General features: G+C 41.3%; 1 protein-coding gene and 2 long non-coding RNA genes across 3 annotated transcripts in view; 2 read left to right on the forward strand and 1 right to left on the reverse strand.

The window, feature by feature from the left end:
• Window positions 1-209, forward strand: part of LOC138636295 (uncharacterized) — a 718-nt gene extending 509 nt beyond the window's left edge. Inside the window, exon 4 of the long non-coding RNA XR_011312253.1 lies at window positions 152-209. This is a non-coding gene — a long non-coding RNA (uncharacterized lncRNA). The remainder of the gene's footprint in view (window positions 1-151) is intronic.
• The window catches only part of mpped1 (metallophosphoesterase domain containing 1), a 91403-nt gene that overhangs the window by 27600 nt on the left and 49406 nt on the right, over window positions 1-14397 (reverse strand). The window lies entirely within an intron of this gene.
• On the forward strand, window positions 281-624 carry LOC138636294 (uncharacterized). Its single transcript, XR_011312252.1, has 3 exons — window positions 281-321; window positions 398-457; window positions 488-624. It is a non-coding gene; the product is annotated as an uncharacterized lncRNA (long non-coding RNA).

The raw sequence follows: 14397 nt of genomic DNA on the forward strand, positions 1-14397 counted from the left end.
GGTGATAGACGGTGATAGACGGTGATGGACGGTGATGGAAGGTAATGGAAGGTGATGGAAGGTGATGGAATGTGATGGACGGAGATGGAAGATAATGGACGGTGATGGATGGTGAGAGACGGTAATGGACGGTGATGGACGGTGATGGAAGGTAATGGAAGGTGATGGACGGTGATGGACGGTGATAGACGGTGATGGAAGGTGATGGACGGTGATAAACAGTGATGGACGGTGATGGACGGTGATGGAAGGTGATGGACGGTGATGGAATGTGATAGACGGTGATGGAAGGTGATGGACGGTGATAGACGGTGATGGACGGTGATGGACGGAGATGCAAGATAATGGACGGTGATGGATGGGATAGACGGTAATGGACGGTGATGGGTGATGGAAGGTGATGGACGGTGATGGAAGGTGATGGACGGTGATGGAAGGTGATGGAAGGTGATGGAATGTGATGGACGGTGATGGACGGAGATGCAAGATAATGGACGGTGATGGATGGTGATAGACGGTAATGGACGGTGATGGACGGTGATGGAAGGTAATGGAAGGTGATGGAAGGTGATGGAAGATGATGGAAGGTGATGGAAGATGATGGAAGGTAGTGGAAGGTGATGGAAGGTAGTGGAAGGTGATGTAGTGGAAGGTGATGGAAGGTGATGGAAGGTGATGGAAGATGATGGAAGGTGATGGAATGAACTCAGATTTTGAACAGAGCAGAGAACTGTTGGACCTAGAACAACAAGGCGCACTGTTTGTTGGGAGAGGTCGGTTGGTGTGGAAAAACTAATGGTTCACCAGTGAAGGAACACTGTGGGCTCATGCTGGAGAACACCTGGAGAACAGAGCACCTGGAGAACAGAACACATGAAGAACACCTGAAGAACAGAGCACCTGAAGAACACCTGGAGAACAGCAGCTTCAGCACCATGGACAGAGACCATGACAACCAGTGGACATGGTACTGCATCATTTTACTGGACAGTCAACATGTTATTGAGATGGATTAAAAGGACGTAACGTTTCCAGTTAACAGCTCCAACTGAGGCATTACTACGAGGCAGCGGTTCTGATCTGAACACAGAGTAGGTACACAGTCCTACCACCTCTGTTTCCACCTAGATACAGTAAATTAGGAACTCATAGGTGTCCAGGAGGGACACTGGAAACTGGAACTTGGACCAGCAGGACCAGCGTGGAGAACCGGCACTAGAACCACTGAACCTTCGAAACGCTCCTCTGACTCGACAACAACAACAGAGAAGACAGAAGACTTCCTGACAGGACAGATTTCTCTCAGCTGAACCGGTGTTCCTCAGAAGGTGGAGCGTTTCAGAACCATAGTAAACCAGAATAAACTACAACTACCAACGACGTCTTTTAAAACAGCGTTGGCTAAAACAGAAAAAGAGTTTCAACTGGAGACACAATTCTGAGAATTGAACCGACAACTCCCGGCTTTGAAGAAGCTTTTGAAGGTTCTGGTCCAGGTTCTGGTCCAGGTTCTGGTCATCTCACATCTCGACAACTGTAACTCCCTCCTGGCAGGTCTACCTGTTAGTACCATCTGACCTCTGCAGCTCATCCAGAATGCAGCAGCTAGACTGGTCTTTAACCTCCTAGATTCGCTCACACTACTCCGCTCCTCCTCCTACTCCTCCTCCTCCTCCTCCTCCTCCTCTGTCCCTGCTCCTAAATGGTAGAATGAGCTCCCCACCGACATCAGGACAGCAGAAACTCTGAACATCTTCCACCACAAACTAAAAACACACCTCTTCAGACTTTACCTTGAATAGTAGAACTTCAGTATCTTAAAATAGAACTTACTAATAGAACTTTGTAGTTTGGTTGAAATGAACTTATTGTAAGTCGCTTTGGATAAAAGAGTCAGATAAATGAAATGTAATGTAATGATAAACTGATACACATCGGAGGAAACACAGCTTCAGTTCCACCAAGACAACCTTCAGCAGTCGCTCCGTTGATGTGCTGCTGCAGTGTGAAGCTGTTTGAAGGATGTTCTGGAGTATAATATAAAATATAAAATATATAATATAAAATATAAAATATAAAATATAAAATATATAATATATAATGTAAAATATAAAATACATAATGTAAAATATATAATATAAAATATATAATGGAAAATATATCATATAAGATATATAAAATATATAATATAAAATGTAAAACATAAAATATATAATATAAAATATATAATATAAAATATATAATATAAAATATAAAATATAAAGTGTGATCGTCCGACTTCAGGCACAACACGTTCCCGAAAATGTTTCACAATAAAAACATTTTTATGAGGGATTTCTGTCATAAAAGGCTATAGGGCTTTTATTTTGAAAAATACAGGAAGTGTTCAGTTTCTATTGACCTGTACTGTAGTAACTGACGACACAAATGATAGCAGATCATAACGACGCTCTGAGTGAATCAGTTAATACATCTTAAATGTAATTAGGATAAATGGGACTGTTCCTTTTGTTTTTATTGACCCTCTTGAATAAATCTGAAAAAATATGTTCTTGAATTTCAACTGGATCAAATAAACTGAAAACTGTATTTCCTCAATTCCAGAAATCAGTGGTTGGCCCTGTGTGATGGACTGGCAACCTGTCCAGGTGAATCCTGCCTTCACCCAAATTGAGCTGGTAGAGGCTCCACCCCCCTGTGACCCTGTTCAGGATAAAGCAGGTATAGATGATGGATGGATGGAGAGTGTCATTTCACAGGTCCTGTTGTTGGTGTGAATTCAACCAGCAAAAGGCCTCAGAACCGGTTTAGTTCTGGAGGAAACTCTCTGGGGGGAAGTTCCTCTCAAGAAAGTCCTCAGAACTGATTGGTCTGAAAACACCTCATGTGGGAAACACTGCATGTCAAACAGGTCCTGTTCCACTGGTAGATTGCAATCTCCAGGTTGGAGTCACCTGGTTCTCCTCAGTAGGGAGGTCCTGGTTCTGTTGGATATTTGTGGTGCACTGCTCCTTTAATCTGCCCTTCCTGTGACCTCGTCTCCACCTGGGTGGCCATCACTGTGACTCCGTCCACACACCTCTCAGACCACAGATTGGAGACATGTTGGTCCTCAGCAGAGACTAATGTAACTCACAGCAGGTAACAAACACACACACACACACACACACACACACACACACACACACACACACACACACACACACACACACACACACACACACACACACACACACACACACACACACACACACACACACACACACACACACGCACAGGAGTGGGCCCAGTTGGGTTTAGTTTGCTAGTGTGTGTCCAAGCATCCTGTGAATCCTGGATAAGGACACTGTGGCATCACAGAGCCCATCTGTGGGACAGAGAGAGGGGACATCTGTCCATTCCACACACACAACACACACACACACACACACACACACACACACACACACACACACACACACACACACACACACACACACACACACACACACACACACACACACACACACACACAGACAGAGCGAGAGAGAGTAAAATTCATCAAAGAAACAGTGAGAGGACACCAAAAAACACTAGACAGTGTTTCCCTGCTCTCTCTCTCCCTCTCTCTGTCTCTCTCTCTCTCTCTGTGTGTGTGTGTGTGTGTGTGTGTGTGTGTGTGTGTGTGTGTGTGTAGCCTGGTGTGTGTGAGCACACATGTCTGCTCACAGCTGTGCTCATTCACAGCTTTCACACTCATCAGCACCATCACACACACACACACACACACACACACACACACACACACACACACACACACACACACACACACACACACACACACACACACACACACACACACACACACACACACACATAGACACACAGGCGTGCACACACACACACACACACACACACACACACACACACACACACACACACACACACACACACACACACACACACACACACACACACACACACACACACACACACACACACACACACACACACACACACACACACACACACACACACACACACACACACACACACACACACACACACACACACACATACTGTACACTTGATTCATCTCTTGCTTCTTTTAAACAGGTTGTTTCCATCCACTCACTCGCCTCTCCAATGACAACAATACCTGAATGGTGTCTGCTCTGTTTGGGTTTTAAAATATCACTGCAACATCGTTGGTTCCAGTGTGACAATAATAAAGTAAGTTGATAAATATAGAGCGATAGGAGTGCCATAATAAAGAATAAATCTGTAAAAGAATAAGGAAATAAGTGTGGAAATATGATGGGGAATAAGTGAATGAAATAAAAAAAATAATTGGAAATATAAGGACAAATAACAAACTTTAAAAGAGTATTGCTTTTACTTTTACCGCATTGTCTTAACTTTTACCGTATTTTCTTTAATTTTTACCATATTGTCTTTGTTTTTACAGTATTATCTTTACTTTTACCGTATTATCTTTACTTTTACTGTATCGTCTTTGCTTTTATTGTATTGTTTTTTGTTTTACCGTATTGTCCTTTCTTTTACCATATTTTCTTTTCTTTAACTGTATTGTCTTTATTTTTAACATATTTTCTTTGCTTTTACTGTATTGTCTTTTATTTCACCGTATTGTCTTTGTTTTTAATGTATTGTTTTTTTCTTTTACTGTATTGTCTTTGTTTTCGCTGTATTATCTTTATTTTTAAAGTATTGTCTTTGTTTTTACCGTATTGTCTTTGCTTTTACCCTTTTCTCTTTGTTCTCGCCGTATTGTCTTTGTTCTTACCGTATTGTCTTTTCTTTTACCATATTGTCATTGCTCTTACCGTATTGCCTTTTCTTTTACTGTAATGTCTTTGTTTTTACCGTATTATCTTCACTTTTACCATTTAGGTTAGGTTAGGTTTGGTAGTTACTTTATTAATCCCCAAGGGGAATTTTTTTTCACTACAGCAGCATACAGGAAGCAATAGATAATAATATAATAATAGAAAGCAATAAAATAGCAGTAAAAAACATTAAATATAAAATGCACAGTGTATACAGTATATACAATACAGTATATATCTATATATATTATATACAAACAACCAAGAAACACAGACAACAGTGTTATTGTTGTGTGATGGATTTTGCCAGAGGTGAGTTATTGTACAGTCTAATTGCGGTCGGCAGGAATGATCTCCTGTATCAGAAATGATCTCCTGTATCAGGAATGATCTCCTGTATCAGGGATGATCTCCTGTATCTGGAATGATCTCCTGTATCTGGAATGATGTCCTGTATCTGGAATGATCTCCTGTATCAGGAATGATCTCCAGTATCTGGAATGATCTCCTGTATCAGGAATGATCTCCTGTATCTGGAATGATCTCCTGTATCTGGAATGATCTCCTGTATGTGGAATGATCTCCTGTATCTGGAATGATCTCCTGTATCAGGAATGATCTCCTGTATCTGTCCTTGTGACAGCGGAGCTGGAGGAGTCTTTTAGAGAACGTCCTCCTCTGTCCCTGCAGCAGGTGGAGAGGGTGGTCAGGATTATCCAATATGGATAATAGTTTCTTCAGTGTCCTCCTCTCCACCACCTTTTCCAGACTGTCCAGTTTGCAGCCAATGATGGAGCCGGCCTTCTTAACCAGTTTGTTAAGTCTGTTGGTGTCACCGGCTCCAATGCTGCTCCCCCAGCAGACCACAGCGAAGTACAATGCACTGTCCACAACAGATGGTAGAACATCTCCAACATCTCGCTGCACACATTGAAGGATCGAAGTTTCCTCAAGAAAAAGAGTCGACTCATCCCCTTCTTGTAGACAGCGTTGATGTTGGTCTTCCGGTTCAGTCTGTTGTCGATGGACACACCCAGGTACTTGTACTATTTTGTCTTTGTTTTTACCGTATTCTTTGTTTTTACAGTATTATCTTTTCTTTTACCATATTGTATTGTCTTTGCTTTTCCCGTATTGCCTTTTCTTTTCCCGTATTGTCTTTGCTCTTAACGTTTGCTCTTACCGTACCGTATTTTACCATATTATCTTTACCGTATTTGTCTTTGTTCTTACCGTATTGTCTTTTCTTTCACCGTATTGTCTCGTCTTTTATCGTATTATCTTTTCTTTTACTGTATTGTCTTTGTTTTTACAGTATTATCTTTTTTTTTACCGTGTTGTATTGTCTTTGCTCTTACCGTGCTGTCTTTGCTTTTACCGTATTATCTTTTACCGTATTGTCTTTGTTCTTACCGTATTCTTTGTTTTTACCGTATTATTCTCGCTTTTACCGTATTGTCTTTGCTTTTACCGTATTGCCTTTTCTTTTACCACATTGTCTTTGCTCTTACCGTATTATCTTTACTGTTACATATTGTCTTTGTTCTTACCGTATTCTTTTCTTTCACCGTATGGTCTTCATTTTTACCATATCTTATTTACTTTTACCGTATTGTCTTTGCTTTTACAGTAATGTCTTTGTTTTTACCATATTGTCTTTTCTTTTACCATATTGTCTTTGTTTTTACCGTATCATCTTTGTTTTTATTGTATTATGTAGCAAGGTTGGTGCTACCGGGGTCTCTCCTGGACACAGATGACGTGCTCAGTCGTACGTTCGGGTGTAAAATGCCTTTATTTGCCCTGACCACATACCAATGTCTCCGTGCAACTGCTCCTCCTCAGCCTCCTTCTCCCTGCTCCCTTTATAGGGGAGAGCTCATCAGTCCCTACCCAGCTCAGCTGTGCTCATTACACCTTCCCGGCACCGTTTCCTGAACCACTCCTCCCACTCTCTACCCCCCGCAGCTGAGCTAACCACACCCCACCACCACATATTGTCTTTGCTTTTACCGTATTGTCTTTTCTTTTACCATATTGTCTTTGTTCTTACCGTGTTGTCTTTGTTTTTACCGTATTATCTTCACTTTTACCATTTTGTCTTTGCTTTTACAGTATTGTCATTTCTTTTACCGTATTATCTCGCTTTTACCGTATTGTCTTTGCTCTTACCATATTATCTTTACTTTTACCGTATTGTCTTTGTTCTTACCATATTATCTTTACTTTTACCGTATTGTCTTTGCTCTTACCATATTATCTTTACTTTTACCGTATTGTCTTTGTTCTTACCATATTCTTTGTTTTTACCGTATTATCCTCGGTTTTACCGTATTGTCTTTGCTCTTACCGTATTGTCTTTGTTTTTACCGTATTATCTTTACTGTTATGTATTGTCGTTGTTCTTACCGTATTGTCTTTTCTTTCACCATATTGTCTTTATTTTTACCATATCTTATTTACTTTTACCGTATTGTCTTTGTTTTTACCGTATTATTTTCACCTTTCTCCTGTCTGCTGGTGGGTGCAGGTGGAAGAGTGTTGACATGTCTGTGCATATCGGTGATGTTGATTCTTGGTAGTGTTTTGTATATACATACAAATATATATTGTGATATATATATACACGTATACGTACACACATATGTATATATGTATATAGTATGCCTGTCCATCCATCCATCCATCCATCCATCCATCCATCCATCCATCCCTGTATCTTTCAGGACAATAAAATCTGCCTGTTTGCTGAAACACTGAAATATCACACCTCAAGGCCTACATCAACTACACAGAGAACACATACACACACACACACACACACACACACACACACACACACACACACACACACACACACACACACACACACACACACACATGCACACGCACACCCCCGGCAGGTCCCCCCTGATGTTTTCTATTTTTTATAAAAGACAGTCTCCCATCACAGAGCAATGGAAGGTGTCTGTGTCTGTGTGTGTGTGTGTGTGTGTGTGTGTGTGTGTGTGTGTGTGTGTGTGTGTGTGTGTGTGTGTGTGTGTGTGTGTGTGTTGCAGTAGAAAAGAAGAAACAAAGGAGAACAGAGCTTGTGGGATGAGGAGTGATATGAAGGCGGACAGAGAGGAGGCAGCCGTAACAGGAGACGTGGAGCAATGAAATGAAAGGAGGAGCAACTCTGACAAACAAAGACGAGAGCAGTGAAGGACAGACAGAAGGGACAAACAGACAGGGAGGAGTCCCTGTCCCCTCGCTAACACTGACTCCTCCTCATCGATGTCTGTCCAATTAGAGGAAACACTGATCTGTCGTCCTGAGAGCAACTTATTCATGTCACACAGCCTCCGTTCACATGATGTGGACCAACAGGGACTCTGATCCAGCTGTTGGATGGTACTGAATCATAGACATGATACAGTCAGGGGTAAACCAGCACACATACACTCAATGAAAAATTATAGGAAGTAAGTAAGTACGTTTATTTATTGTAGTGTCTTTCACAGACAAAGTCACAAAGTGCTTCACAACAGAAATAACAGTAGAATACAAAAGTACTAAAAGCAACCTACTATCACAGTACACAACAACAGACCACTGAAATAAAAGCACTAGACATCATGAGGTGAGCTAAAGGACAATCTGAAAAGATGTCTTAAGAAAGAGTCGGAGCATCCGTTTTAAAAGCGCGATCACCTTTAGTTTTGAAACGGGTGCGCGGGACAGCCGGTAAGCCCGATCAGAAGACCTGAGTGACCTACTGGTGGTATAATGTTGGAGCAGCACAGTTATATCAGGATGATATGAAGACGTGGAGCCTGTCAATCAATATATTGTGCTCAACAGTGTCAAAAGCCGTGCTAATAGCACCAGAATGGAGCAATCACCCTGGTTGGCAGACATCTTTAGAGTGTTTCTGAAGGAACTCCAACTGAAATTTTGCAAAGATGTTGTGTGCAGTGAACGCGGCAGTGAGTTGATTGGCGACGACTTTCTCTAACATTTATGAAATAAAAGGCAGCTTGGATATCAGCCTGTAGTGTTGGGGAAGAGACAGATCAAGGTTTGTTTTTTTCAGAAGTTGCTGTACGATTGCATGCTTAAAATAAGCTGGGACACAGCCAGATTTCAGGGACCTGTTTATGATAAAAAACTAGGCAGGGACCAATAGAGACAAGTACATCATTAAGGAGGGAAGTTGGTAAGATGTCTACCGGGCTTGAGGAAGGTTTCATTGTGCCCAGCAGGTGGATGAGGTCTTGCAAGGAGATAAGAGCAAAACACTCTGAAGTTGGTGGCTGGGTTGGAAGGAGATAGCAGGGAGTGGCTGAGGGGATGATACCAGCCCTGACATCTCTTATTTTGTCCACAAAGAAAGAGAGAAAACTGTTGCAGTCACTGTTTGAGTAGACGGACATCAGGAGGTGCAGGAGTAACAATGCTGGGGATGGTGTCGAACAAGACTTTTGGTTTGCGTTTACTAGAGGAAATTACTTTTGCAAAGTAAGAGGCTTTCGCCTCCTTAACCATGTTGTTATAATCCGTTATCAGTTATTTGTAGTATTGACCATGGACCTGGAGCCGAGTGGATTTCCACAGCCGCTCTGCTCTACAGAAACTACCTCGAAAGGAACGAATAGTGTCATTTATCCACAAAGATTAATTTGAGCTAGTCTCATTTTCTTCGGAGCCACTTTTTCCAAAATGGTTGAACATTGTGAGTTAAAAGAGTTGACCAAGCTGTCAACATCAGCGTGAGGAGATAAGACCGCACTTGTCTCAAAGTCAGCAACAACATTTTCAGCAAAGTATTGGTTTAAAATGGGAGAGCAACATGCACGATTGCTGGGCAAGAAATCTAAGTTAAAAGACATGTTGAACAAGACACATTTATAATCAGTAACATGCAGCTCCTCAGAGCAAATGGAGTCCATACTTAAGCCCAGTGTTAAAACAAGGTCTGATGTGTGGCCCCTTATGTGTGCGGGAGTGGATACATGTTGAATAAAATGAAAAGACTCAGAAAGTCTGCTGCAAAGCTACAAAAGCCATCATCAACGTGAATGTTAAAATCACCAGCCATGATAATTCTGTCCAAACTAATGATGGATGATAAAAACTCACTGAAATCAGATATGAAAGAACTATTGAAAGCAGGGAGCTGGTATATTAAGATACAATAAAACGGGTTACAAATACCAACTTTGGTCATCTGCACCTCAAAAGAGGAGGGAACTCCAGTGCTCAGCATCCTACTTAAAAAATATTTATTTTAAATGACTGCAAGTTGTTCACTCCTTCCTCTGGTCCGGGGAGTGTTAATAAAATTTGTCTGGTGGGCAAAGTTCAATCAGACGGTCTCATTCCATGACCTTTTGCCATGTCTGTCGGAAATAGGAAATCCAGATCATTTGTGATGAACAAGTCTTTCAGATTAAATGTCTTATAATTATAATCAGTATTGATGTTGTTATAACTTTGACTACTAGAATTCAAGGAGTTTCCTGCATCGTTTTAGACACTTCTTCAAAACTTAGGCTGACATATTTCTGTCATCTTCAGGAACTTTGTTCTTGTCTAGAACTAAAATAAAGTTGTGTAGGTTTGAACAAAGCTTCACGGCTCAGTTTGTAATTATGCATCCGACTAGATTTAAGGGTTGGTTGAAGTATTAGAAGGTTTTAATTATTGCTTCTTTTATAACAGTGACTTTAGTTGATGCAGATGGTTTCAGTACCTCAGAGTTATCTACATCCAGGTCCTCCAGCTGTGTTTCCACTCAGACGGCTTTATACTGCCAGAGTTAAAGAGGAGCTGAGGGACGCGTCCATGCTGCAGGGTCACCTCCGCCTTTTAAAACTACCTGACTATTAAAAACACTAGTCTGTGTGTGGGCAGTACTGGGTACATTTAGATGATACTGTATTATGTTTGCCCTGATGATCAGGAGCTGTATGCAGTGTATGTAAGTGGTTGTATGCCTGCTTAAAGATGACATGACCTGAGATGAGGTCCTGGAGGAGGGCTGACGGTGATAGAAACAGTTCATCCTGTAACAACGAGCAGATCAGCTGAAGAACCTCCTGTTGGAACCTGCTTTCACTTGATAACAAAATGAACACACCCAGGGTGTAATGAGAGCAGTTCCTCTGTGCTGACTGTATATCCTGACATGCTCTCTGCATTAATCACACTGTGCTACCAACAAGTTATCCAGATTTAAGTTGTTCAAAGACATCATACAATGCCTATAAAAAGTATTCACCCCTTGGATGTTTCACCCTTCTGTTGCTTTTATACATGAAATCATGGTCAATATAATTTGGCTTTTTTGACAAGAATTTGAAAAAAAAAACCTCTTTCATATCAAAGCGAAAACAGATCTTTACAAAATAATATCAATTAATTAAAAATATAATAAGACTGTACAATAACTCACCTCTGGCAAAATCCATCACACAACAATAACACTGTTGTCTGTGTTCTTGGTTGTTTGTATATAATATATATAGATATATACTGTACTGTATATACTGTGCATTTTATATTTATATTTTATATTTTTACTGCTATTTTATTGCTTTCTATGATTCTATTATTATCTATTGCTTCCTGCATGCTGCTGTAGCGAAAAAAAATTCCCCTCGGGGATTAATAAAGTAACTACCTAGCCTAACCTAAAGTAAATGATTGCATAAATATTCAGCCCCTTCAGGTCAGTATTTAGTAGATGCATCTTTGGCTGCAGTCACGGCACTGAGTCTGTGTGGATGTGTCTCAATCAGGCCGCCACATCTGGACTCTGACATTTCCCTCCATTCTTCCTTGTAGAACAGCTGAAGCTCCGTCAGGTTGCTCGGGGATCAGGTGTGAACAGCTCGTTTTAAGTCCAGACACAAATTCTCGATTGGATTGAGATCTGGGCTTTGACTTGGCCGCTCCAGAACATTCACCTCGTTGTCTTTGAACCATTTCTGTGTATCTTTTGCTGGATGTTTGGGGTCGTTGTCTCGCTGGAAAATAAATCTTCTCCCAAGTCGTAGTTCTCTTGCAGACTGAATCAGATTATCCTCCAGGATTTGGGATATTTTTCTGGATTCATGTTCCCCTCTGCCTTTACAAGCCTTAAGGGCCTGCTGCTGAGAAGCCTCCCCAGAGCATGATGCTGCCACCACCATGCTTCACGGTGGAGATGGTGTTTGTGGGGATGTGCAGTGTTTGGTGTTCATCAAACATAGCGTCCAGTCTGAAGGACAAAAAGCTCAGTTTTTGTCTCATCAGACTAACGAACCTTCTTCAACTGACCTTGGAGTCTCCCACATGCCTTAGGGTGAATTCCAGGCCAGATTTCATGAGCTCTTTTCAACAGTGGCTTCCTCTTTTCCATCTCCCATACAGCTTCGACTGGTGAAGAACCCGGGCAACAGTTGTTGTATGTCCAGTCTGTCCCATCTGAGCCACTGAAGCTTTCACCTCCTCCAGAGTGGTCGTAGGTGTCTTGGTGTTCTCCCTCACCGGTCTTCTTCTCGCCCGGTCACTCAGTTTGTGAGGACGGCAGCTCTAGGCAGATTTAAACAAGAGCCATACTCCTTCCATTTCTTAGTGATGGATTTAACTGAACTCTGTGGGATGTCCAGTGAGTTGGAAATCTTTTTGTAGCCATCTCCTCACTTATACTTCTCAATGATCTTTTCTCTGAGTTGCTTCAAGTGTTCTTTTGTCTTCATGTTGCAGTTGTAGCATGAATACTGATGAACCAGAGACTGGACCTCCCAGACAGGTGTTTTTATACTACAATCACTGGACACACATCATCTGCACTCAGGTGATCTCCATTTCACTAATTGTGACACTGCTGGCATCAACTTGCTGGACCTCTGTTGAATTAGGTCAGTCACTTTAAAGGGGGTGAATATTTATGCAAACACTTATTTTACACAATATATTTTTAATTAATTGACATTAGTTTGTAAAAATCTGTTTTCACTTTGACATGAAAGAAGCTTTTTTTGCAAATTCTTGTCAAAAAATCCAAATTATTATAATCTCATGGAAACAAGCAACAGGGTGAAACATTCAAGGGGGTTGAATACTTTTTATAGCCATTGTATGATATCAGCAACACGTCCCAAAAGGATCAACAAAAGAATGGAAAAGTTGTATAACACAAAAAAACAACTTGGCGGAACATCTGACAACTAATCAGGTTACCATGGCAACAGATCAGTAACATGATTGGATATAAAAAGACGATTTCAGAGAGGCAGAGTCTCTCAGCAGTGAAGATGGGGAGAGGTTCACCACTCTGAAAGACTGTGTTGGAAAATAGTTCAACAATCTAAGAATATGTTCCTCAACGTAAAACTACAAAGAATTAGTGGATTTCATTGTCTACGGTTCATAATATCATTAAAAGATTCAGAGAATCTGGAGAAATCTCTGAACACAAGGGACAAGGCTGGAAACCAATATTGGATGGTGGTGATCTTCGGGCCCTCAGGCAGCACTGCATTAAAAACACACTATTCTGGAGTGGAAATCACTGCATGGGCTCAGGAACACTTGTGAAAACCATCGTCTGTGAACACAGTTCATCGCTGTGTCCACAAATGATGTTAAAACTCTCCAAAGAAGAAACCAGATAGAAACATGATCCAGAAACACCGCCGCCTTCTCTGGACCGAGATCATTGAAGATGGACTGAGGTGAAGTGGACAACTGTCCTGAGGTCTGATGGATCACAATCTGAGATTCTGTTTGGAAATCATGGACGCTGCATCCTCCAGGTTAAAGAGGAGAGGGACCATCCAGCTTGTTATCAGCTCAGTTCTAAAGCCAGCATCTGTGATGGTACAGGGATGCATTAGTGCACATGGCATGGGTAGCTTGAACATCTGGAAGGAAGCATTAATGCTGAATGATATATTCAGGTTTTGGAGCAACATATGCTGCCATCCAGACAACGTCTCTTTCAGGGAAGGTCTTGTTTATTTCAGCAGAACAACGTCCAACCACATTCTGCACGTATTCCAACAGCATGGTTCTCTAGTAGAAGAGTCCGCTGATAAACTGGCCTCCTGCAGTCCAGACCTGTCAATCATTGAAAACATCTGGAGCATCAGGACATGAACAATACAACAAAGGAGACCCTGAACTGTTGAGCAGCTGGAATCCTCTATCAGGCAAGAATGGGACCACATTTCATTTTCAAAACTCCAGAAACTGCTCTCCTCAGTTCCCAAAGGTTTCCAGAGTGTTGTTAAAAGAAGAGTTGATGCAGCTCAGTGGTGAACATGATGTCTATTTTCAATTATTTGCAATAAAATATGGGTTCTTGTGATTTTCAAATTGCATTCTGTTTCACTTACATTTTACACAGTGTCCAAACTTTTTGGGAATTAGGTTAAATAAAGGTGAAATTAAAAGTGCCCACATTCAGTTGGGTTTTTGGAGCCCAGTCAACCATCAGAGCCTTTAGTGTTTTGTGATGTTACAAGACTCAAACTGTCTGTCTGTGGTTGAGATGAGACATCAGTCAGACTTAAAGCCCCTTTAGAGACATCACATATCA

Source organism: Brachyistius frenatus, unplaced genomic scaffold (genome assembly GCF_029030835.1).
Source record: "Brachyistius frenatus isolate BFR_SWC_R1_liver_20210118 unplaced genomic scaffold, ASM2903083v1 Contig_366, whole genome shotgun sequence".
NCBI lineage: Eukaryota > Metazoa > Chordata > Actinopteri > Embiotocidae > Brachyistius > Brachyistius frenatus.